Source organism: Lactuca virosa, chromosome 5, assembly GCF_052849685.1.
Source record: "Lactuca virosa cultivar CGN04683 chromosome 5, Lactuca_virosa_CGN04683_v6, whole genome shotgun sequence".
Taxonomy (NCBI): Eukaryota; Viridiplantae; Streptophyta; class Magnoliopsida; order Asterales; family Asteraceae; genus Lactuca; species Lactuca virosa.
Window position 1 is genome coordinate 303228360 of NC_136430.1, and position 24132 is coordinate 303252491.

General features: G+C 38.1%; 1 pseudogene; it reads right to left on the reverse strand.

Annotated features, from left to right (window-relative positions):
* Positions 1–15552: 15552 nt before the first annotated feature.
* LOC145112993 (secreted RxLR effector protein 161 pseudogene) lies at positions 15553–16248 on the reverse strand (annotated as a pseudogene).
* Positions 16249–24132: the final 7884 nt, after the last annotated feature.

Genomic DNA, 24132 nt, shown 5'->3' on the forward strand with positions numbered 1-24132 from the left:
CATATCTATGTGTAAGATGAAAGTAACTATGCACTCACCTGATTACGTGGTGACTCGGTACTTGAACAACGCTTCGTTATCTCAAAACAATTTTTCCTTGACCAAAACCTAGTATCAATACCACTAGGGTTTAGTTTTAACGTTAACCGCGACTAATTAATAGTCTAGCTATTATTATTATTATTATATAAGCGTTAAATAACACTCAATATAACTCATAATAATATCCCAAATAATTATTTTAAGGACCTAATAACATTACTATAATTATTTAAAAGTTATATTAAAAATCTCATAGGCGTAGCTCACTTACAACGGATTTTAAAGAAAACCGGGTTTTGCTCGGAGCAGCGTTTCCGAACCGAAAGACCTTTTTTCTCGGGACTCCAGGAGCCTCGGGGCTTCCTTTGGGTGCTAGGGATTTTTCCTAGGGTTTAGGGGGTTAAAAAGGGTAGTGAGAGAAAGTAGAGAGAGAAAGGAATGAAGAAATGAGTGAAAAATCCGGAAACCCTCGCCCCCCTTTTATAGCCTGCGAGGCCCCGGACTACGCTGGGCGTAATCCTTGGCTACGCGGGGCGTAGATCGGATAAGGCTCCAGCTCGCGTACAACTGGCTCGCACTCGGACTCGGAAGGATAAGGCTAAAGGTACGCTGGGCGTACCCAACTTCGGACGCGGCGCGTATGCGAGGCGACGTGTCATCCATCCGAAGCGAAGCCTTGGGCAACAAGCAACGGCTCAGATGCGGCCACGTCATCTCCTTTCTCGCAAATTTGCAATTTTGCTTCCCGACTTCTAAAAATCATAACTTTCGCATACGAGCTCCGTTTTCGACGTTCTTTATATCCACGCGTAGGTGGGAACGTACTCTACAACTTTCATTTAGACTCCGTCGACTAATTTTGAATATATTTTAAATTTATATTTTTAACAGGCCGGGACAGGATTGGTTCGTTAAAAATTCATAACTTCTTCATCTGATGTCTGTTTTCGTCTGTCTTTTTATCGTTACGCTACTATTAATGAGATCTTCGATTCTCGTTTAGGTTGTGTCGGCTAAAAACCGCTCGATCTAATATTCGAACTTCGGGTTGTACACTGCTAAGCCGAAACTTCGAAAAATCATAACTTCCTCATACAAAGTCAGATTTGGGCGTTCTTTTTATGGACGTTCTCGGTTTAACGTTTTCTATGAGTTTCGTTTAGATCGCTAAGGCTAAAAGTCGCTTTATCGTAAATTCACTATTTACGCTTCCCGGTGCCGTGCCGGTTCCATCACGAAACTTCGACGGGTCATAACTTCTTCGTTATAACTCGGATTTCGGCGTTCTTTATATCTCCGGAATCGTTGTTTCGACCACTACAACTTTATGTAAAGATATCGGGCTTATCTCATACTGTAATTTTGACGCTTATTTTTATTCTTTATTAATTATACATTTATAATTAAATAATAAGCACATAAATTCACATAATTCACAAAATACTCAAATATTTCATCTTTATTACATCGAAAGAGTTACAATAGTTGACCTAGACTATTACATCGTCTAAAAATGCTTAGCCCCAGAACGCGGGCGTTACACAGGGCATTGCGTTTGCCACTGGAAGGGTCATGGCTTCGATGTGACCGTTCCACCATGAAAGAGCTTGATCAACAAAGGTAAATGCTGCGAACTTGACCTTGCACCCATCTGGACACCCGCAAATTTCAAAGACGGATTCAATTTTCTCAATCCACCTCTTTAGGGCTATGACACCTCCCGTTCCATTAAAGGTTCATGGCTTGGCGTTGGTAAAGTCTTTGTAAGAGCATGTCTTGGTAGGTCCTTGATTTATTTCGTTGTTTGAACTTCCAGCCCCCTGCCCGTTTCCTCCGCCATTGTTCCCTTGGTGGATTTGCGCCATGGCTGTTGTGACTGCAGCAGATACAGCTGCTTGAAACGCAGCTGAGTTGACTTCCGGTGGTGTCGGTGGTTGGTTATTTCTGCGGTTTGGTCTCTGCGGCATCTTGCTGTTACGGAACAGAAAGATGTTGAGTATGTATTGTTTTTAAGCTGAGAATTTCGTGAATTGATTTTTGTATCTAATTGTTTCCATATATTCACACCAAACAATAATAGTATAAAACACATAGCAGGTCACAACATCACCATAAAACACATAATATTTTTCACTAATAATATCCGTACGTTGATACATGAAAATTTGCTCGAAAGAGCATACATAGACGTACAAGTTCGACAGCATAACGACTCTATGAGTAGTGTAATCACTTAAACATGGAGTCGGTAGTACATAGCAAACATAAGGGAACATAGCACTAGTAGGGTAAAGCGGGTCCTAACACACTAGGAAGCGCCCAACGGTGGCAGCGAGATCATATACCGAAGTGTTGTGCCAATAACTGGGCCATCTCCGTCATCTCTCCAATGACTTCATCTCTTTCCTGTTCGGCCTGCACCGCTCGTGCTTCCATGGCGAATAGTTGTTGTCGTAGTGCGGCAGCCTCAGCCTCCGGAGAACGATTCTCTCTTACGGGATTTCCTGGTGGGGCAGGGTGGTTCTGCTGTGTCTCGCCGGTAGGTGGTGTGAAGGAGGCTTCGTCTGTGCCTCTTTCTTCCTCCATATCGTCATTGGTCCCATCAAACTCGTAGTATGTGTCCGTGTACTCGTCGGGCCCAACGCCGTGTGCTCCCCCGTGTTCTTCCTCGGGGTCGTCCTCAATCATCCCGTGGGCCACTAAGACCTGATGAAACTGAATGCCCTGATGCTCCTCTTCCATGGTGACTGTGATGAGGTATATAAATAAACTATTATTACTCCTAAGATTTGTAATTTATATATAAAAAGTTAGGTTGATGCGCTCTTCTTGTTTAACAATAGGGTATGCCTTAGGTTTACTGACCATCGCGATCGTCCCAGGGCATGTGTTAGTTGTATTACGAAGAAATGTAGTTGATCAGGCTACATTCATTCCTAATACAACTGTGAACAACCCTGGCTTAACCGGGATATCAGGTTCTCCCTAATCATCTTATTTGATTTGTTATTATGTTCATTTTTCTAAGTCGCACAAATAAGAGTGTTTATTAGCACATTTTATTTGTTTTGTTCAGAGTTATTTAGTCCCTTGTTGGGTTTATAGTTGCATATCAATGTGTGGTTAGATATGCCAGTTCACTATAAATAGAGCTCTGATACCAACCTGTCACACCCCCGAACCAGACGGCGGAAACGTCCGAAGGCTCGCGTGACTTAAATTGAAATATCATCACAATGAATATACATGAAACATAACACATTCATCACCAAACATTACATAGTAAAACTGGCATTGTTTACATCAAGTACCTGGTTTACATTACATGATCCCAAAGTATAAAGTGTTTGGTGATTAGCAACTACAAAAGAAACTTTCAACACACTGGATGCTTCCTCGTTCTAACGATTACCTGAGAATACAAGTTATTTTGAAAACGGTCAACATATATAATGTTGGTGAGTTCATAAGTATGTTTGATGTAAAATAGTTTATGTCGTTCGTAAAACCCAGAAAATCTGATATTTTCTGTGATAAGACTTTTCATGAAAATGTTGTGATGATCCTGTAAGTATATGCGTGAATGATTTCAAAACGTGTATAAATGAGAAGTTTTGTATTATAGTTTTTGAAAGTACAAGTGAGTAAGATTGGTTTCCTCGGAAAACCCGATGTTTTCCGATAAAATATTATGATTGTTTTGTATTATTGTATCGTCACAGCGAATGAATATGATTTCCCCTGATTACTTAGATGGTATTGGATCTCTATGTGAGTCGTTATAACCATGCATGATAATGACTAGTTCGTCTGTCTTGGCATTATAATGAACACCGGAATTGATCTTAAGATTTTGTCACCCTAGACTGGCCGAGTCTAACTATAGCAAACAGCTTAGGTGTGGGGGAGTCACCCCCGTATAGATCTATACACAAACTCTCGCTCTCCCTCCAGGAGACTTTGATTACAACTACAGACTACGACCGACACTCATTGGTGTCACCCGATATTACTCACTTAATCCACATGAATTTGATTAACCTTGATTAATGACCTGATTTTAGTTTTGCTTGAAAAGAAGGTAAGCCTAACAGACGAAGAGAAGAGGACTACTAGGCCCTACTAATTACGTATGTTATTTAAGGTTGTCGAGTATACGAAAGGCGCGTTGGCCCATTTCGCATAAGATTTATTTGGACCTTACTAGCAATGCTAATGGGCCACTGAGGCCCATTAGCATGTCAAAGCCATTGAGGGTCCCTTAAGCATGTAATTGGGTCACAAGAGGCCCAATAACATGTATTATTTATGTTGGGCCCAAGAGTCATGTTAATGTGTCACGAAGGCCCAATAAGCATGATTAAAATCTCTCAAGCCCAACAATTAGAATGTTTACTTGTTTTGTATAGTATTATTGTTGCGAATTTGTTTAATCGATATGTCGTAAAAATCACCAATTTGTTTTATAACGATTCATAGATTTATAAAAATAGTTATTTTTCTATTTAAAACTCATAAGTTATAAAGTTTTGTATATTTTGACCCAATTATTTTATTATTAACATAATTGACCAAAAATATTAGTTTGACCTATTCAGCCCCTTAATTTGGTAAAGTTGGTAATTTTTAGCCCTTTTATGAAAAATGACATATTAGGTCCTTGAACTCTTTTTCTTGACATTTTTGGCCTAAACACTTAATTAAATGATGTTTTAAGCCCAAAATTTTATTTTGGACAGTTTCAGCCCCTTAGTTAAAAGATTTGCATTTAAATCCACACTTTTCGCAATTTTTACAATTTTTACCCAAAATCCAAAATCTTTGCATTTTTAGTCCCTTTTTATAAATAAGACCATTTTAACCCCTGAAATAGGTTTATTTACGTTTATAGCCCCTGTTTTGAGAAAACTTTCCATTTCAGCCCCTTAAATTTGATTTTTCGCATTTTTTGGCCTAAATAACCGAAAAGCCCAAATTTTAGCCCATTAGGCTAAAATTTACATTTTTAGTCCTTTAAAAAGCCTAATATTTATAAAAGCTCTTATTTTGGCTGTTTTGACCTTTTGATCCTTGTAGAAACCGTGAATGACATTTTTTTCCCATCTTTTGTTTATTTATCACAAATAGTCCAATAACAAGTTTTTATGTTGTAGTGTGTTATTTTAAAGCTTGTATAGTAGTTTATCTTGACATGTTAAGTGAAATATGACCTAGATCACATATTTTTCCTTCTTGAACTATAGATCTCAAAATATCTTTCATTTTTAGCACATATTTACCACAAAAACACAAGAAATCACACATAACATACAAATACACATAGATCTTCACATTTTACTTGTATTCTCCCCCATAAATCATATGAAAACCGAAAATAGAGGGGTATGAACTCACCTTGCTTTGATGTTCACGGTTTTGAAGAAGAAAGGATGAAAATGATGAGATCTTTCGGCCTAACAAGCTTCTTTAGAAGTCCTTGGGATTAGATTGCTTCTAAGGAGTATGATCATGAATTTGAATGAATTAGAAGATGATTTTTGGTGAGATATAGAAGTTAAACTTTGGATTTAAGTAAACACTTACCAAAGATTTGTGTTATGAGTGAAAGATCTTCTTGGCATGTAAGCAAGTCTCGAAATTTTGAAGGAAGAATGGAGAGGTTCTTGAGAGAATTTGATAGTATTGGAATGGAGTTTGGTATGTGTGTGTGTGTGTGTGTCACTACCTTCGGCCGTGAGTAATAAGAAGAGAGAGATAGGCGAAGGGATGGATGCATGAAGACATGTGAACTTGCATGGAAGTCCAATATGTAATAAGGAGGTGGCTAACCCTCCTTAATTCCCTTAATTTCTCTTTTTTTTGTTTTCTACTTGGGCCGAGAGAGAGAGAGAGAGAGAGAGAGAGAAGAGAATGGCTTGGGCCTTTTGTGCTTGAGTCCATAATATGAGGCCCAATTTGATAATTTTCGGCCCATTGGGCCTTTAGAGTAGTTCACGGCCCAATTTAGCATAAAGGAATGGATTTGAGTCTATTAAAGCTATTTGGATTTGCTATGGCCCAATAAGGCCCATTAAAGGTAAACTAGTTCATTTTAGGCTTATAAGCCCCAAAAAGGTTAAGTCTTATGAGAGTGGGTCCAATGGGAGCCCATTTGAGAGTTCTAAGCCTAAAATAGTCACATTGGAAGTTTATTGGCCCATTAGGCCCAATAAGGAAATCCTAGTCCATAATGGACTTAAACCGGGATTTCTAGGGTTTCCAACCTTTTGTAGACTATTTGAGCGTTTATATGGAGTGTTTGATGGAATTTTGTTGTCATTGAATAAGCATCATACATGATTTCAAGTTTTAGTTACAATGTTATCCTTGTTAATTGTTTACAAAGCATCAGAATTTCTAGTTGTGACAGTTTTGGGTGAGTAAAGTGTTGTTGGTTTCAAACTATTTATCCACTGTACATGCTTTTTGACAAGATCCATCGACTGTAGTGATATTTTGAAAAGATTTTGCAGTTGTGGATTTTTCCAAATTCTTTTTGTTTGAAAAATTGGTCTGAGTTTTGAAAGATTTAATTTTTTACTCAGCTTCCCGCCTTTCAATTCGGGATCGGACTTCATTTTTCAAAGCCATTTTTGCCTCAAGTTTTGGTGTGACAACATCGAAAGCATTTACTTGGGGCTTTTTAAGGTTCTTTGATCTAGACATTGACCTAGTTGTTGAATCTTCGAAACTATAAAGTTCATGATTTTGAGAGCATTGTCCAAAATCAAAGATTTTAATGTCAAGTTCAAGTGGGAGAGACTGAAGAGTCGATGTGGACTTGACTGGGGTTTGTAGGATGACATTTGTTGGAAATAAGGATTGAAGTACTGCAGAGTAGGTCAAAGGTAAGTCGTTGTTGTGACTTGTCTTAGAGGGCTGAGATGGTCCATCTAAAATTTTTCCTTCATCAAAGGTTAAGAATGATTCAGGTCTTTCCACAACAATTTCCTCGTCCACTTCGGAATTGGATTGTGATTCGGGACTAATCGTACCGATGACAGGAAAGAAACTTTCTGAGTGTCCCGAGGATTCTGGAAGTATCTCCTCGATCATATAATTCTTACTGAGGTCTTGGAGTCTACTGAAGTGACATCGAATGTCTTCGGGAAAAGTCTTTTCATTGACTTGGTAATGAAAGGTTCGGTCTGGTGGGACGTATTGATGTTCGACATCAAACCGAGGAGGAGATTTCTCATTGGTAGAGTAGCCATTTGACCATCCCTAATTATATGTGTTATCAACAGTCCCACTATTAGCTAAAATTTCAATGGACTCACTTTCATTAAAAATTTTCAATTAATTGATTCAAACGTATAATTTCCTTGCGGGCTAAATCCTGTTGATTGAAAGCAATTTCTAACTGAGTCTCACTAAGTAACCTAGCATCCTTTCCTAACAACAAGTATTTTTCTAACATTGTGACCTTAAGCTTCTTGTCTTCTAGTCTTCCTCTCAAGTGATACAGCTCTTGGGTCGGTATATTATTTTCATCTAAGGCTTTGTTGTAGTCTGTAAGGACGACATCACAAGTTTCATTAAGTCTTTCTAGGTGAGATTCACAATAATGCATGCTATAGTTATTAGACCGAATCATAAATTTTACCTGTTCAACGATGCTGAGAGTCCCTTCCCTTGCCATGTACCAGTAGTTTTTCTTCAGACTGGTTGAGCCATCTTATTCTCTTGTTGCAACCATGCATATCTTTCCTCACTTTCTTTTGTTGTCATGCTCCTCATCTTCATCACCCGAAGACCAAACCTGATGATCCCTACGAACTTGAGCTACACATGCTTTCACTTTTTCCTTCTCCTTATATTCCATTTTTTGAGCCATTCTAAGATATAATGCTTTTTCTTTCACCACATTTGCTTTGCAGTCTCTAGAAAAGTGATTTCCTTGTGATATTTGTGGAAGATAAGAACTCTATCTTGTTGTCTTCGGTATTAGTACCAGATTCTAGTGTTTTGTTTGTCTGCGGAATTTATTTATAATTAGAAATCATCAGAGGTGTGTTCTGAGGCTGAGGTTGGTGATGAGGATTTATGGGATATCGTTGATGATTGTTCTGCGGATTTTGATTTTTGTTGAAATTTGGTCTAGTGAATTGTTGATTTTTACAAAAAGTGGGTGGTGGGAGTCGATTGAACTGTTGACTGACAAGGGCTAGGGCATTTCACCATAGAGTTTGAATAGATAAAGAGTCTGGATCTTCCTATCGCCTTGAACTATCATTTTTGCAGTCGTCCAATGTCTTCCTAGCCCATTCAGGAACTGCATATTGGTTTCATGGTTTCTTCTGACGGTACCAACATTTGAGAGTTTAATTATTATGAGGTTAAATCTATTGAAGGAGTCATCAATACTTTCACCGGGTAGTGCTTTGAAGTTGGTGAACTCGTTGAGAGCAGTGGTGAGCTTCTTGTCTTGTGCTTGTTTAGAACCTTGCTAGAGATTTTTGAGTACTTCCCAAATTTCTTTGGTAGATGTACAGTTGATTATGATATCAAAGTTGTCTGGAGGAACGTCATATGAAATTTCATAGAAGGCAATTGCATCTTTCTCCATCTTGTTGAGATCATAGCTGGTGGGTCCGTTCATGGCCGCCTGACCATCTCCAAGTCTTGTCTGAGCACCATCAGCAACAATGGTAGTGAGAATGGGGACATGAGGTCCTTCCTCTACAGATCTCCAAACATCTCTTCATAGTCTCTTTAAATATCTTTCCATTCTTTGGGACCAATGATGATGTTCACTTGTAACAAGTATTGGAGCTCTATTAGAACCTCCAACACAGTTTGAAATGTTTAAAGAATAAGCTTGTGTCATTTTTCCTTGATTTAATGAGCTTTAGTGGTATAGAAGGCCTTTTAAATCAGTGTTTATTTTATTTATTTATTTATTTATTTATTTTTTAAGAAAAAGCTTTGATTTTATGAAAGGAGTTAAAAAGCAACCACTCTGGCTCTGATACCAATTGTTGAGAGAAGAACATAATAACGAGATAATATATTGAGGAAATGTAAGTTAATCTCAATGTATCTTTTGTTAGCTCAACAATAAAAGTTATATTGCAGAAAAGTAAGGAATGTAAATAGCAACAAGTTATATAAATAAGAATAAACAAGTAGACACTTAGTTGAATCGTAACATGGTTTGCATTCAAACCATGTTAGTAAATGATGAACAACTTAAGTGAAAAGGGACTTGGATAAAGTATCAATAAGATAACTTTGACAATATAGAGATGGGGATATCTTGAATTGATAAGATCTTAATTGGTATTTCTTGGTGGTCTGTAAACATGAAGAGGAACCCTCTATTTATAGAGGTCCAAAAGTTATACAGAAATAATAAACTATTACAAAGCGACAGACTTCAGTGACTCTAAAAGGTACACTAGATAATACAATGTTTACACGCATAGTTAGTAAAAGTAACTTGTTTCAATCTTCATGTTCAAAAGATATGTTCGGGACTTTTTCCTTGTCTTCGGGTTCGACTCTTGGTTTACAATCTTCGATATTCTCCTCTCCAGGTTCACAAAAGCTTTGGGTTTTCGGGTCCTTTCTTAGCTGTCGATGGTCACTTTCTTGTATCAGCAGATATAAGTTTAAAGTTGAATGGCATTTCAAAGGAAATGGAATGGATATTTCCAGCCTCACCATGGCGCGGTGAAGAATGTATTGCGACATGGTGGCAAAGTGGTGATTTGGATCGATTCCCGTCGTAAGTCGTAGGCAACATACTTGCTCAATGGCGTGGTGTATGGGCACCATGACGTAGTAGGAAAAGTAGGTTTCTATGGAGAAATGGTCACCGCGACGTAAAGAAAAGATGACCACAAAGTCTTTAAATCAATGCGACGCATTGGAACCTGGCCATAGTGTAGTTACGAGTCAGGATAAATCTATGTATAGAGCTCATTCTTGTCTAAAACGAACCTCACACCCTTGAGAGAGTAGATTTAACGATTTCAATATTGAGGAAAGTTCTTAGGGTAATCAAGCTTGTTAGAGGCAAGGTTTAAGAATCCAATCCCCTAAGGTAGTCTTCTTCTTCATCTTTTAGATATTTGGAGCTTTAATGGTGGTTTGTGAGATTAAGCTTGTTATGTATGATTAGCCTTATCAGCTTGTTATTAATGTATGGTTAAGTGTTTGGAAGCTTAATCCATGGTTTTACAGAGTTTTAATGGTTAAAATCCATGTTTTGATTGTAGGGTTTGAAACCCTAGAAATGGAAAATCTTGATGTCATGTTTATGTGTTATGAGCTAGTTAGAGCGTGTGTTAGGTAGCTCAATTAGAGCAGTTTGACAAGGTTTTGGAGAAAGATTGTTCAATATAGAGTTTTACTCAAATTATGAGTTTTTGTCTAAAATCTTAATTAAGTTCTTATTGGATTAGGACTAATATAAATGGTTTTATGTATATGAATGTCATATGTGGTGGCACGGAAGGATTTGGAGTTATCCAAGAGAATATTTGGAGAAGTTGGAAGTGGATTTATCTTATGTTTCAAAGAAGTGAGTTATACTATCCCTTAGAATATGGTAGAGTATGATAGCTTGGTTGTCAAGTATGTATATAGGAATGCATGTGTAATACCCGACTTTTTAACACAAAATACACCCAAAATTTCCGCTTTAAATTTATAAAAACTCTCGATGTACGTTATGTTAATCAACAAGATACATGAATTTATAATAAAAGATCATATAAATAAAACTACAACAATGATCCGAGCTATGCATTACCAATCTTTAATATTATTCTTCGCTCCTTATAGATTTACCTAAAAGGCACACACAACAACAACAAAAATAACAAAAGACATGAAAGCTTAGTGAGTAACCTACTCAACATACATGTATATTTACATAAAACAACAATTATAATCACATTATTATTTCATAAATCCATCTCTTAATGTCATTAAAATTTAGTCAATAATCAGTCAAACTAGATTTATTAATTACACTCGTCAATTCTATGAATTGCACCACAAGGAATTATTATACCCCATAATTCGCACGATAAAGACTCATTATACTCAACAATTCTCAATTAAACTATTTCTTGACATACTCGTTAATAGTTTCAAAGTTTTCATTATGAAACTCGATATACTCAATCATATACTCATAATAATTTTTAACTGCTCAATTTTACTAAATATGACCTAATAGTTACTCATCAACTATTTATAAATCAATATAACTTGCTTACAATAATTCGGATAAGTAATAATCGAATGTAGTATTATAGCTATTTAAACCATTATTTCAACTAAAAATTTCGACAATGATTTTACGACTCCTCAACCTACCCTTTATACAAAGATTCAACAATAGGTTATCAATTATCATCAAAGGATATTGCCACAAAGTACTCGTTATGCGTCTCACCCTACTCGTTGGGTGTTGTCACAAGATATTTCTTATGTGGCCCACTAAACTCATTACATATCTTCATAAGGTTCTCGTTATGTGGTATTTCATACTCGTAAATTATCGTTATATAATACTCGTTAAATATTACCATCAAATACTCATTATTTAGTATATTGAACATAAACAGCTACAATTTAAGACTCTCTCTCTCTCTCTCTCTCTATCTCTCTCTCTCTCTCTTATCACAATAATCAACTATAAGTATCTCTATTAGCTAACTACACCACGTATGCGACAATAAACAACTATATACACATACTCTAACATTTAGTAACTTGTCTAGCAATATTTCAACTATAAATCCCACTTACGCCAATCGATTAACTCGTATAGCAATAATATGTTATATGTTGGGTCACTTAGTTGTATAGATTTGATGATGCAAAATATATACAATATAGTTATAATTAGGTAGTTAATCTGAAGATATGCTAATGGAAGTTCATATGTCGAAGACTGAAGAACATCCCCTGATGATTGAAAGACCCTGGAGACTCTATAAACACCAAAGGCATGAAGACACCATCTACCGAAGACTGATCAGTGTGTCCAGACACTAATGGTTATACACTGATAAAACACTGATCAGGTGATACGTTGGACACTGATACATTGATGGTACTATCTGCTGAAGCTGAAGCTGAAGCTAATCTCCTAAATGCTGACGTTGATGCCCTGATCAGGGAGATTCCCTGAAGTTGATGCTCTGGTCAGCGTCTGATGTGTTGGTGCTGATATCCGAATCTAGAGAATATATGATTTGTTACATTCCTTTTATACCATATTTGTTTATATATAGATTAGATATAATCCCTTTATTGAAGAAATTCACTAGAATAGATTAGTATATAATCAACATAGGGTGAAACCCAAACGAGGTGAACGTCTTGGTGACTGTCTCTTTGATAACTCGTTTTGTTGGTGAAAACAACTCATTTCTTGGTGAAAGATATGTTTGCGATCATTCGTGTTCTTCGTTTTCTGTTTAATCTTTACTTTGTTTGTTTGTTCGTTGTTTCTCATACTTGAGTGTATCCGATCGATACAAACCTTCACTTGGTATCAGAGTGGGTTTTCTGATACATTCAAGTTATCATTGTTGCTAGAACTTTCGTTCTAAGATCTGTTGAAGATTCAGAAATTCAAACCCTATTCGAAACCACGAAAATCGAAAGAAGAAGAAGAAACTTTCGTCATACTAAATCTGATCAAAAAATTTCAAAAGTAAGGAGAATAAGAGAAGGGTTCAAAAATCTTGAAGCAAACGTCCTTCTTTCAGAAATCTATAGAAGAAGTGAGATTAAAATGAATCTCTTCAAGATTTGTTCAGACACTGAAACAGTGTGTTCGTTATTCTTCTGTTCACATATATCACCAGGTAAATGTCTCTAAAACAAATCTTCTTTTGGTATCTAAAAATCAATTGCAAAAATCTGAAGATGTGAGAAAGAACCGGAATCTTTTAAAGTTTTGGTTCGCAGTTGGCGGTCACTCTTTCTCACACTCACTGAGCAAAAGTAAGATTACTCTATATATTATTTATGTAAAGTTTTTTTAATGCCTTTTATTTGTTTTTTTAGTTTTGTGTACAATTTTTATTTTTTGAAAACATTGTGTGCTGGTTTGAAGTTAAAAAAAAAAAAAAAAAAAAAAAAAACTCTCCCTCAGATGGTGGTAAAAGTATACATACTATCAAGGGTATTATGGTTAGAATTTTTTAAGTGGCATGGTGACAGGAGCTATTGTTGACAATATGAAATATTATTAGGATGGTTCGTTTATACAAAGACGGTGATGTGTACGTGAATGTGAGGTAAAAGAAAGAGTGCCAAGTGGACTCTCATGCCGATGTGACCAAGAGTACATTTGAGTTTGCTTAAAAAATATTTGAAGCATAAATTTTTAGACTGGGACTAGAAAAAGAGGAATGTTGAGAAGCATGGATTGTAGTTGTGTAGCTTCAAGTTCAAGAAGATTACATGTGAAATGCTGCAAGGGCATTTCAGTCATTATTTGAAAAAGAGTATTATAATTGTAAATGCAACTTCTCTTGGTGTTGCTTGTATATGTTGTCCTCTACACTCTCTCTGATGTGGGATCATGAAGCATTGCTGACAACCATATCAAATTTACCTTGATATATGTGTAGCTGTTAACCATTTGGTCAAGTCTGGTAAGCATTTATGTTGATGACTCTTTGACCTGCCACTTTTGTTCTCTATAGAAGATATTAGTCAGGAACATTTTGGTCATAATGATGTGGCTTGTGTCAGTAAGTAAATCAAAGTGTATTTTCGTCCAGTTGGCACAAGAAAAAGGAATGGAGCTCAGGTCATCACGTGGGTATGTTTGTTAAAACACAAAAGATGCACTGTTGGACTCAAATGCAACTAGACTTAATGTTTCTCATGCTGAAGGATTCACATGTACACAAACTGATGTATGGTTCATGCTGATGCTCTCAGTTTTGTCTCAAACTAATTGATAATATTCATGCTGACTTCACTAGATCCATTCCTCAGGCTCTATTCCCAACTTCATGAAACTTCACCAATTCTATTCTTGTTAGCATTAACTCTTCATCGTTGATGTTCTTTCTTTCACAACCTCAGATATTGTTCATTGATTCTAGAAAAGGAGGCATGTTCATGTAGGGTGGTCTTGAACAAAAGAACATGCATGTGGGTTGGTTGTAGGGAACATGTAGATTTGCATACATGCTTGACTCCTTTAATGAATAAGGTGCACATAGTGCTACAGGGATGTGCGATTTTATTTATTGACTGATACTACAACCCACAAGAGAATTGATGAGCAAAGCTAGAAAAAGTTGTGGTATTATGGTCCACAAGATGCATGGTTGTCGTAATCCTTGCTAGCGTTATCAGTCAAGGGTATTCTTGTCAACATGGCACAAAAAATGTTCACATGAGTGTAAGTTGAAGGCATCGGTTATAGGTATATCTTGTTTCAAATGGCTTGAAAAGAAAGAAAGCATTGTTGTTTCATGCTGATTTTTAGGACTCAGACACTACATTTCTATTTCTGCTATCACATCTCTTCTCTCATGTTGCTGCTCTCACTGAGAGTCTTTACAAAGAAGCTAGGTTCTGCAATTACATAAATGGGACATGGCTACTGTTTGCATGGGATTAAAAGAAAGTCAACATGTTTTGGGTTGTTTATCTCTCAAGCTGACTTCAATGTTGTCACTGATGCTCATACTGATTTGAAGTTACCCACGCTAATTCCATCATCTCAATATTCCACCATCACCGCTTCTTCTTTTATTACCTATAATTCCAAAGGAAGGATGAAGTGTGTTCAATAAATTAAAGTGAAAGCATGCTCAAAAGTAGCTATCAGATCCAAAAAGAGTTGTTGCTACCAAGGAACTGGATTCTGTGACAAGATTCTAGTTCATAGTGATCAATGGAATATTTAGCAGCCAGTGTCACCTTACAGTCTCAAAGACCAACAACTCAAGTTGTCAATTGGGGTAGTTTGGTCTCGATGATGTTGCCCCTGTCATCTTTGTCTTGTTCTAAAAAGTTTTTAGAACAAGAATGTGACTCGCAACGGAGGTAAAGACTGTTATGTGTTTGATCATGCTTTTCATGTTTTTCATGTTGGGGTTGAAACACACTTTTATTCAGAACTAGAACAAAAGAGAAGAGCTTACACGCTCAATATTACAAGAAAAAGAAACAATCCTCTAATACTCACTCTAAGTATTACACACTACACTCTCTGTTTGTGGTGTCTTACAACTGAGGTTAGAGCCTCTATTTATACTTAAACAAGCCTACAATTACTACTGCTACCATTTATTGTGTTCATTATGTGAACATACGAAGTTGCCATTTGAGTTCTTATTGTCAACAAAGGAGGCATTCATTTGTCAACAAAAGAGGGTGGTACAGCTACTCATGGCAGGTTCACACCCAAGTAGGTTTACACTCACATTCTCCCCCCTAAACCTAACTTGGCTCGAGATTCGTCACTCCGATCATGTTTCACATTTCACCATGTTTCACGTATGCTAAAGCCTTTGTAAAGATGTCCGCCCGTTGATCCTTCGAGTTGACATATTCCACTATAATTTTCCCACGTTCAACACATTCTCGTATGAAGTGATAACGAATGTCAATGTGTTTGCTTCGACCATGAAACACAGGATTTTTCATCAATGCGATTGCTGACTTGTTATCGACATATAAGGTGATAGGCATAATATGATGTCCCGTGAGCTCCTTCACGAGATTAGCAAGCCAAATGGCTTGACATGCTGCTGTTGTAGCTGCCATGAACTCGGCTTCACACGTGGACAAAGCAACAGTCTTTTGCTTTTGGGATTGCCAAGTTATCGCATTCCTTCCCAGATAGAAAATCATTCCACTTGTGCTCTTGCTATCAACAGGGTCACCTCCAAGATCACTATCGGTAAAACCAATCAAATCTTCAATTTCACGACCTCTTCCATAGTTGATTCCATAATCAACGGTTCCTTTTACGTATCGCAAGATGTGTTTCACAACTTGGAAATGCAAAGTGGTTGGTTCCTCCATGAAATGACTTGCAATTCCAACCGAAAATGACAGGTCTGGTCGAGTGTGAGTCAAGTACCTCAAACAACCTACCACTCGCCTATATTCAGTTGGATCAACTTTTTCACCATCTTCATCCTTCTTAACCTTCAACTTAGGTTCCATTGGTGACGTTGTCGGATTGCAATCCAGCAACCCAAATTGCTCTAAAATCTTCTTTGCATAAGCCGTTTGTCGCAAAGATATTCCCCATTTCTTTTGCGAAACTTCGATTCCAAGCTAGTAAGAAAGTAATCCCAAGTCACTCATTTCGAATTCTTTCTTCATTTGTTCTTTGAATTCGACAACATCATTAGTGTTCGACCCGGTAATGATCAAGTCATCAACATAGACACCAACAATAAGAATTTTGTCTTTTGAGTTCCTTTTGTAAACAGCTGGGTCTTGTGAACTTTTTGTAAAACCAAGCCTTTTTAAGCTTTTATCCAAACGAATGTTCCAAGCTCGAGGAGCTTGTCGTAGACCATAAAGAGCTTTATGAAGCTTGAACACCTTATGACTGTTTGCTCTATCAACATAACCTTCTGGTTGGGTGACATAAACCTCCTCTTTGAGATCTCCATTGAGAAAAGCCGATTTGACATCGAGATGGTGGACAACCCACCCATGTTGAGCTGCTAAGGCAAGAATGAGCCTTACGGTGTCAAGTCGTGCTACCGGTGCAAAAACTTCATCAAAGTCGACTCCTTCCTTTTGTATAAATCCTTTTGCTACAAGTCGAGCTTTATGCTTCACCACTTTTCCCAAGTTGTCTTTCTTCACTTTAAACACCCATTTCAAACCGATTGCTTTGTGTCCGGGTGGCAAATCGGTAAGTTGCCATGTCTTGTTCTTCTCGATTGCATCCAACTCTGTTTGCATAGCCTCTTGCCATGCCTTAGAGGTTACCACCTCTTTAAAATTCAAGGGTTGATCCGCTGCAATCATCAACAATTCTCCGGGTTCAAGGAACACATATTCGGTCTCAGAATAAATATCGGTTAACGGACGCAATCCCCTTGGCCCAATCTCACTAGAAGGGCTTTCCATATGGGGCGAGGTTGAAGAAAGCGGGGCTGAGACAGTAGTATGTGGAGCTGGTTCAGGCTCGTCAAATTCAGCATATGGTTGTCCAACTTGGATAGCATCGATTCGTGGGCTGTTTGGTTGTTCCGAATTGATTTCGGGGTCATTTTGAGGTGTTTCGAGGTGTATTTGGGGTTGTGGTTCAATTATGGTAAAGGTCTTAGGAGTCGCCATCTCTTCTTCTTTGTTTTTGTACCAATTCCATTCTTCTTTTTCGTCAAAAACAACATCGTGACTAACTCGCAACTTTCGGTCTTGCGGATCAAACAAACGGTTGCCTTTAGTTCCATCTTCCACACCTAAATACACCATCTTCTTACTTCGATCATCAAGCTTCTTCAGGTGACCACCTACAAGTTTAGCAAAAGCAACACAACCAAAAACTTTTAGATGTTCAAGGTTGGGCTTTTTGCCAAACCACGTTTCATAAGGCGTCTTGTCGGGAAGTACTTTTGTTGGCAGGCGGTTGAGAAGATAAACTGCATGTCGAACCGCTTCTCCCCGAAACTCTCCCGGAACATTTCTACCTTTGAGCAGACTTCTTGCCATGTCCATAACGGTCCGATTTCGCCTTTCTACAACTCCGTTCTGTTGAGGCGAATATGGTGTCGTAAGATGCCTTTGAATACCATTTTCTTCACAAAATAATGAGAATTCTTTTGAAGTGAACTCTCCCCCTCGGTCCGTTCGAAGTGTCTTTATTTGATAACCCGAATTCTTTTCAACCATCAACTTGAACCGTTTGAAAGCGCTCAAGGCTTGAGACTTCTCCGATAGCATGTAAACCCACATCCACCGGCTAAAATCGTCTACCAAAAGGAGAAAATATTTACTCCCTCCAACAGACATAGGTGTGATCGGACCACATAAGTCCGCATGAACAAGTTGTAGAGGTTTTTGAGCTCGAAAAACTGCATGATCCGGGAAAGGAATTTGGGTTTGTTTGGAAAGAACGCACCCTTCACATACTTGGTTTGGGTGCTCAATCTTTGGGACTCCGATTGCCATATTCTTTTCGGACAACTTCTTTAAGGCGAGAAAGTTAACATGACCGAGTCTAGAATGCCATATCCAAGCTGGTTCGTCTTTTGTTGCGAAAAGACAAGTCGGTCTACCGGTCCTTAAAGGAGTTTTATATAACCGGTTTGGGGATCGTTTAACTCTCAAAAGTAGAGTTTTGTTTTTGTCAAACAATGTCAGATCCGACCCATCCATTATGACCCGACTCCCTTCCTCCGTCATTTGTCCAAGACTAATAATATTGTTTTTTAGACTTGGAATGAAATATACCTCATTAAGGAGTCTTTGGTCGCCATTTTTGCTATCGAATAAAATCGACCCTTTTCCCAAAATAGCGACGGTCGAACCATCCCCAAATTTCACATGGCCCGTAACGTGCTCATCTAGTTCACGAAACTTTGAGCGGTCTCCAGTCATGTGTTTGCTAGCACCGTTGTCGAGATACCATACCTCAGACTCGATTCGACTTTCTCCCGATACAAGAAGATTAACACAAATCTTCTCTTTTAGAGACACTTTTTTGTGTGCATATTCTTGTGAGGTTGCCATCACTAAAATAGGCTCTTCTTCATTGGCTTGAGTGAGGTTTGCCTCCTCACCTCGATTCTTGTTTGGACACTCCGAAGCATAATGACCAAATTGTTCACAAGTAAAGCATTTGATTTTACTTTTATCCTTTCGAGAAGGATTATGGTCATTCCGATTTGTATTGTACTCGCGACCACCTCCTTGGCCACGTCCACGACCTCGGCCTCGTCCCCGGCCTCGGTTACCATGTCCTCCTCGTCCTCTTGAAGTGTTTGACGAGTTTCTCTCGCCAGTTTGCTTCGAACGAGATGCCCACTCGGCATGTGTAAGCAATAGAGAAGGTCCTTCTTCTTTTTCTCTATAGCTTCGAAGTCTCTCTTCATGGGTCTTAAGAGGACCCACAACTTCTTCCACCGTCATATTCTTCAAATCTCCGAATTGCTCGATCGATGTTACGATTTGTATAAATCGTATCGGTACGGCTCGCAAAAACTTCTTCACAACCGTAATTTCTTCAATCTTTTCACCTAGAGATCGAATACCGGTTACGATAGTATTCAATCTCATGGAAAAATCATCTACCGATTCACTGTCTTTCATCCGGATCACCTCGAAGTCACTTCTCAAGGTTTGAGCTTTAGCCTCCTTGACCCGATCGGCTCCCATGTGCATCATCTTGAGCGTTTCCCATGCTTCTTTAGCTGTATCCTTCTCAGCTAACATCAGAAGTACGTCCTCTGGAATTGCTTGATAAATAGCCGCAAGAGCCATCCGATCTTTACGTTCGTCCGTTTCTGCATTTTTAATTACATCCCATACTCCTTGTGCTTGTAAATTCACTCGCATTTTTATGGCCCACACCGCGTAGTTCATCTTCGTGAGCATTGGATAGTGTAACGTAACGCTACCGTCTTTCCCGGTCCTTTGAAAACTTTCAACTCCGGCTTGAGAAGATGACGAGGTTGGTGTAGTCATTCTTGGCATATACTTGGGCATACACGAGTAAGAATATATATATATATATATATATATATATATATATATATATATATATATATATATATATATCTTTGAAGTATGGGGACCAATATGAATTTTTCAGAAGTTCAGGGGGCAAACAGAACTTTTACAGAAGTAAAACAGGGGCTAAACTGAAATTTTTCTGAAAAACGGGACCAAAATTGCAATTTTTCTGAAAAATAGGGGCCAAATTGCACTTTCCGGAAGAACAGGGGCTAAACTGCAATTTCCAGAACTTTGGTCAGCTGCTGACGTCACTGCTGAGGTCACTGCTACAGTGCTTGCTACAGCACCTGCTACAGTGTCGTCTTCTCCGGCGAACCCTGGTTTTTCCGGCGACTTTTCCGGCAGATTTGACCAACGTTGACCGGTGATTTGGAGGCCTTCCGGTGGTCAAAAAATTTAAAAAAATATATTTTCGGAATCCTCAGAACGAGACCTTTCCAACGGTGTACTCCGAAATTGTTTTTGAGACAAAAAAATTTCGACCAAAAAACAGAGAATGCTTCCCCCGGAGCTTAACCAAGCTCTGATACCACTTGTTGGGGTTGAAACACACTTTTATTCAGAACTATAACAAAAGAGAAGAGCTTACACGCTCAATATTACAAGAAAAAGAAACAACCCTCTAATACTCACTATAAGTATTACACACTACACTCTCTGTTTGTGGTGTCTTACAACTGAGGTTAGAGCCTCTATTTATACTTAAACAAGCCTACAATTACTACTGCTACCATTTATTGTGTTCATTATGTGAACATACGAAGTTGCCATTTGAGTTCTTATTGTCAACAAAGGAGGCATTCATTTGTCAACAAAAGAGGGTGGTACAGCTACTCATGGCAGGTTCACACCCAAGTAGGTTTACACTCACATTTCAGAGATGAGATAAAATAGGGAAAAAAGATAACTGGAAAATATTATCAGTTAAAGAAATTAGCAGAATCAGAAGTGAGTTAGGAAATCATTGGAAGATTTGAATTGGGTTTTGTTGATTTAGAGCAAACAACATCTAATCAAGATGAAATTGATGATCAAACAAGAAAAAGCTTGAGTATACTACTTGCAACATGAGTTGTCACTCTTATCAAGCACTTTTTGGGCATGGAGCAACTCACGACAAGACAAAGAGATAAAAGCTACTCCTTGAGATATGAATCAAAAGGAATCTCGTTGGAGTTCTGTATGGATGAATTCTTGGTCTATGGTTTCTTTGAAAAAGTCAATGTTGTATTAAACTGACATGGGTCTAACAGGGGGAATTTGTTCAAAATAAAAGTATGAGAGACATGTTTCTTTTTAACATTGCATGAGGACTTGAAATCCTTTCAGAAATGGTTGTGTGTCAAGTTCTATTCTTAAGTATGGGATTATATCACTTTCGAAGCAAACATGATCTGCAGGTCTAAAAATGGAACACAGATGGTCCTTTGCGTGCATTCTTTGTAGGACAGAAGACACAAAATTTCACCTGTTTTGTCATTAATACGCATAAATTATGGCCCAAGTAAATTGAAAAGTTCAGCCCACGACTCAGTCTCTCACGTGTCTACTAATGTGCCCTATTTGCTTCCTTATTTCATGTATTTTATGTTAATTCTATTTTGTATAAATTGGGCTGTACGCTCCTGTTTTTAGAAAGATATCAGAGCACCAGCCCTTCTTTTTCCTCTTCACAAATTCACGTCAATGGCAGGAATAGTCTCATTAGCACACTCCAACTCACTCCCCAATTTTCAAATACCATCTGTCAGTGTAAACTTGACAGAGAAAATTACCCCTTATGGAAGACAAATATTGTGTCAACCCTAGAAACGTTTGATCTTGAAACACATATCCTCAACCCTAAACACGTGTTGTTCCGGCTACAGAAACTGGTCCTGCTTCAACTGAACCCAATCCCGACTTCAGCGCATGGAAGAAATGGGATCTATTAGATAATTAGTATTAATTATATTCAAATCTTTATGTTGTATTTATCTTGTATTTGTTACTCCTTTATCATAGGAGATTTGTTTGTATTATTCTCATATAGATACAACTCTCACACTTGGTTAATTCAATCTCAGTTATCAGCCTAAATTTTCCTCCCTCATTATTTCCTAACCCTAATCTTCTACCGATCTTCTTCTCTTCTTCCTGGGATCTATACATGGCGACGTCTACAAATACCACTTTCACTATGAACATGTTGCTGCATATGATACCGATAAAACTCTCTTCTTCTAATTATTTACTGTGGCGAAATCAGATGTTGCCCTTGTTCTCCTATCAGCAACTCAGCGCCCATATTGATGGCTTCTCTGAAGCCCCACCCACAGAGATTAAGGTTGACAACAAACTCATCTCCGACTTCTGCTATTGTTCCTGCTAACCCGATACCATCTGAACCATCATCTCCTGACCCGGTATCACCTGAACCGCCGGCTCCTACACCTTCTCAATCGGCAGCTATCGATAACCATCATCATTGACAGACATTTATCGATACACATTGATATCAATCCTTCCTTAGCTGAACCGGGTTCGTCTCACCCCATGGTGACCCGTTTAAAAGCAGGAATATTTAAGAAAAAGCATTTTGTTGATCTTGCATCTCTCACATCTCATGCCTTACATGTCTGACTTTTTTCGTCCACTGAACCTAAAGGTTTTAAAACTGCTTCTAAAAGCCCACAATGGATGCTTGCAATGCAAGAGGAAATGGAGGCATTACGACAGAACAACACCTTCCCCGACCATCTTCAAATGTTGTTGGCTCAAAATGGATTTATTGGACGAAATTTAATTCTGATGGGTCAATAGAACGATTTAAAGCACGCTTAGTTGCTCAAGGCTACACACAAATTCCCGGTCTGGATTATTCTCATACTTTTAGTCTTGTTGTTAAGGCCTCAACGGTTCGTATCGTTCTTTCTCTCGCAGTCTTACACAATTGGCATTTACATCAACTTGATGTTAAAAACGCTTTTCTTCATGGCATCCTCAACAATACTATTTTCATGGAACAACCTCCGGGATTTATCAATCCGAATTTCCCTAACCATGTTTGCAAACTTTCTAAAGCTTTGTACGGGCTTAAACAAGCTCCTAGAGCTTAGTTTCATCGCCTCAACATTTTTCTTCTTGCCAATGGGTTTCGTTGCAGCAGGTCTGATGCCTCTCTGTTTGTTTTTGTTCATGATTCCAATATTATGTACTTATTGGTATAAGTTGACTATTTGATTCTTACTGGTAATAACGAATCTCTCATCACCTCTTTTACTAGCAAACTAAACAGCGAATTTGTTATAAAAGACTTGGGTGACTTAAACTACTTTCTTGGTTTGGAAGTTTCCTATACCACTGATGGTCTCTTCTTGATTCAGTCAAAATATGCAACCGATATTCTTACACAAGCAGATTTAATTGACTCAAAACCGGTTCTTACTCCCTTAGTCACTCATGAAACCTTTACCTCTGATGGACCACCTTTTGCTAATCCCACGCTCTATCGTTCCTTGGTTGGTGCTTTTCAATATTTAACTATTACACGACCAGATCTTTCTTATGCTGTTAACCAACCTAGTCAGTATCTTCATGAACCTACCACCTTGCATTTTCAATCAGTGAAACGGATATTGCGATATGTTAAAGGAACTCTTTCTTTTGGACTAATCTATCGTCGACCTCAAACTACTAGCATTCTTGGTTATTCTGATGCAGATTGGGCTCGTTGTATTGAAACCCGCAGATCAACTTATGGATATTCTATTTTTCTAGGCGGTAATTTAGTCTCATGGAGTGCCAAGAAGCAACCTACCATTTCCCGCTCTAGCTGTGAGTCCGAGTATCGTGCGATGGCTAACGCTGCAGCTGAGATTGTTTGGATCACTCATCTTCTACGAGAGCTTCATGTGTTGCCTCCTCATCAACCCACTTTGCTATGTGATAATAAGAGTGCTCTTTTTATGACTCAAAATCCAGTTTCTCACAAACGAGCTAAACATATTGATCTGGATTATCATTTTGTTAGAGAGCTAGTTACTTCAGGAAAGCTCTATACTAAGTTCATCTCTACCAAGCTTCAAGTGGTGCTTCGTCTTGGTCCACCACCCATTCGCTTGAGGGGGGATATTAGATAATTAGTATTAATTATATTCAAATTTTTATGTTGTATTTATCTTGTATTTGTTACTCCTTTATCATAGGAGATTCGTTTGTATTATTCTTATATAGATACAACTCTCACGCATATAATTAATGTGTGGTTAATTCAATCTCAGTTTATAGGATCGCTACGTTCTTCTTTGGTTGAAATCCACACTGTCGGAGCAAGCTTTGGCTCTCGTCACCCGTTCTACCTCATCACAG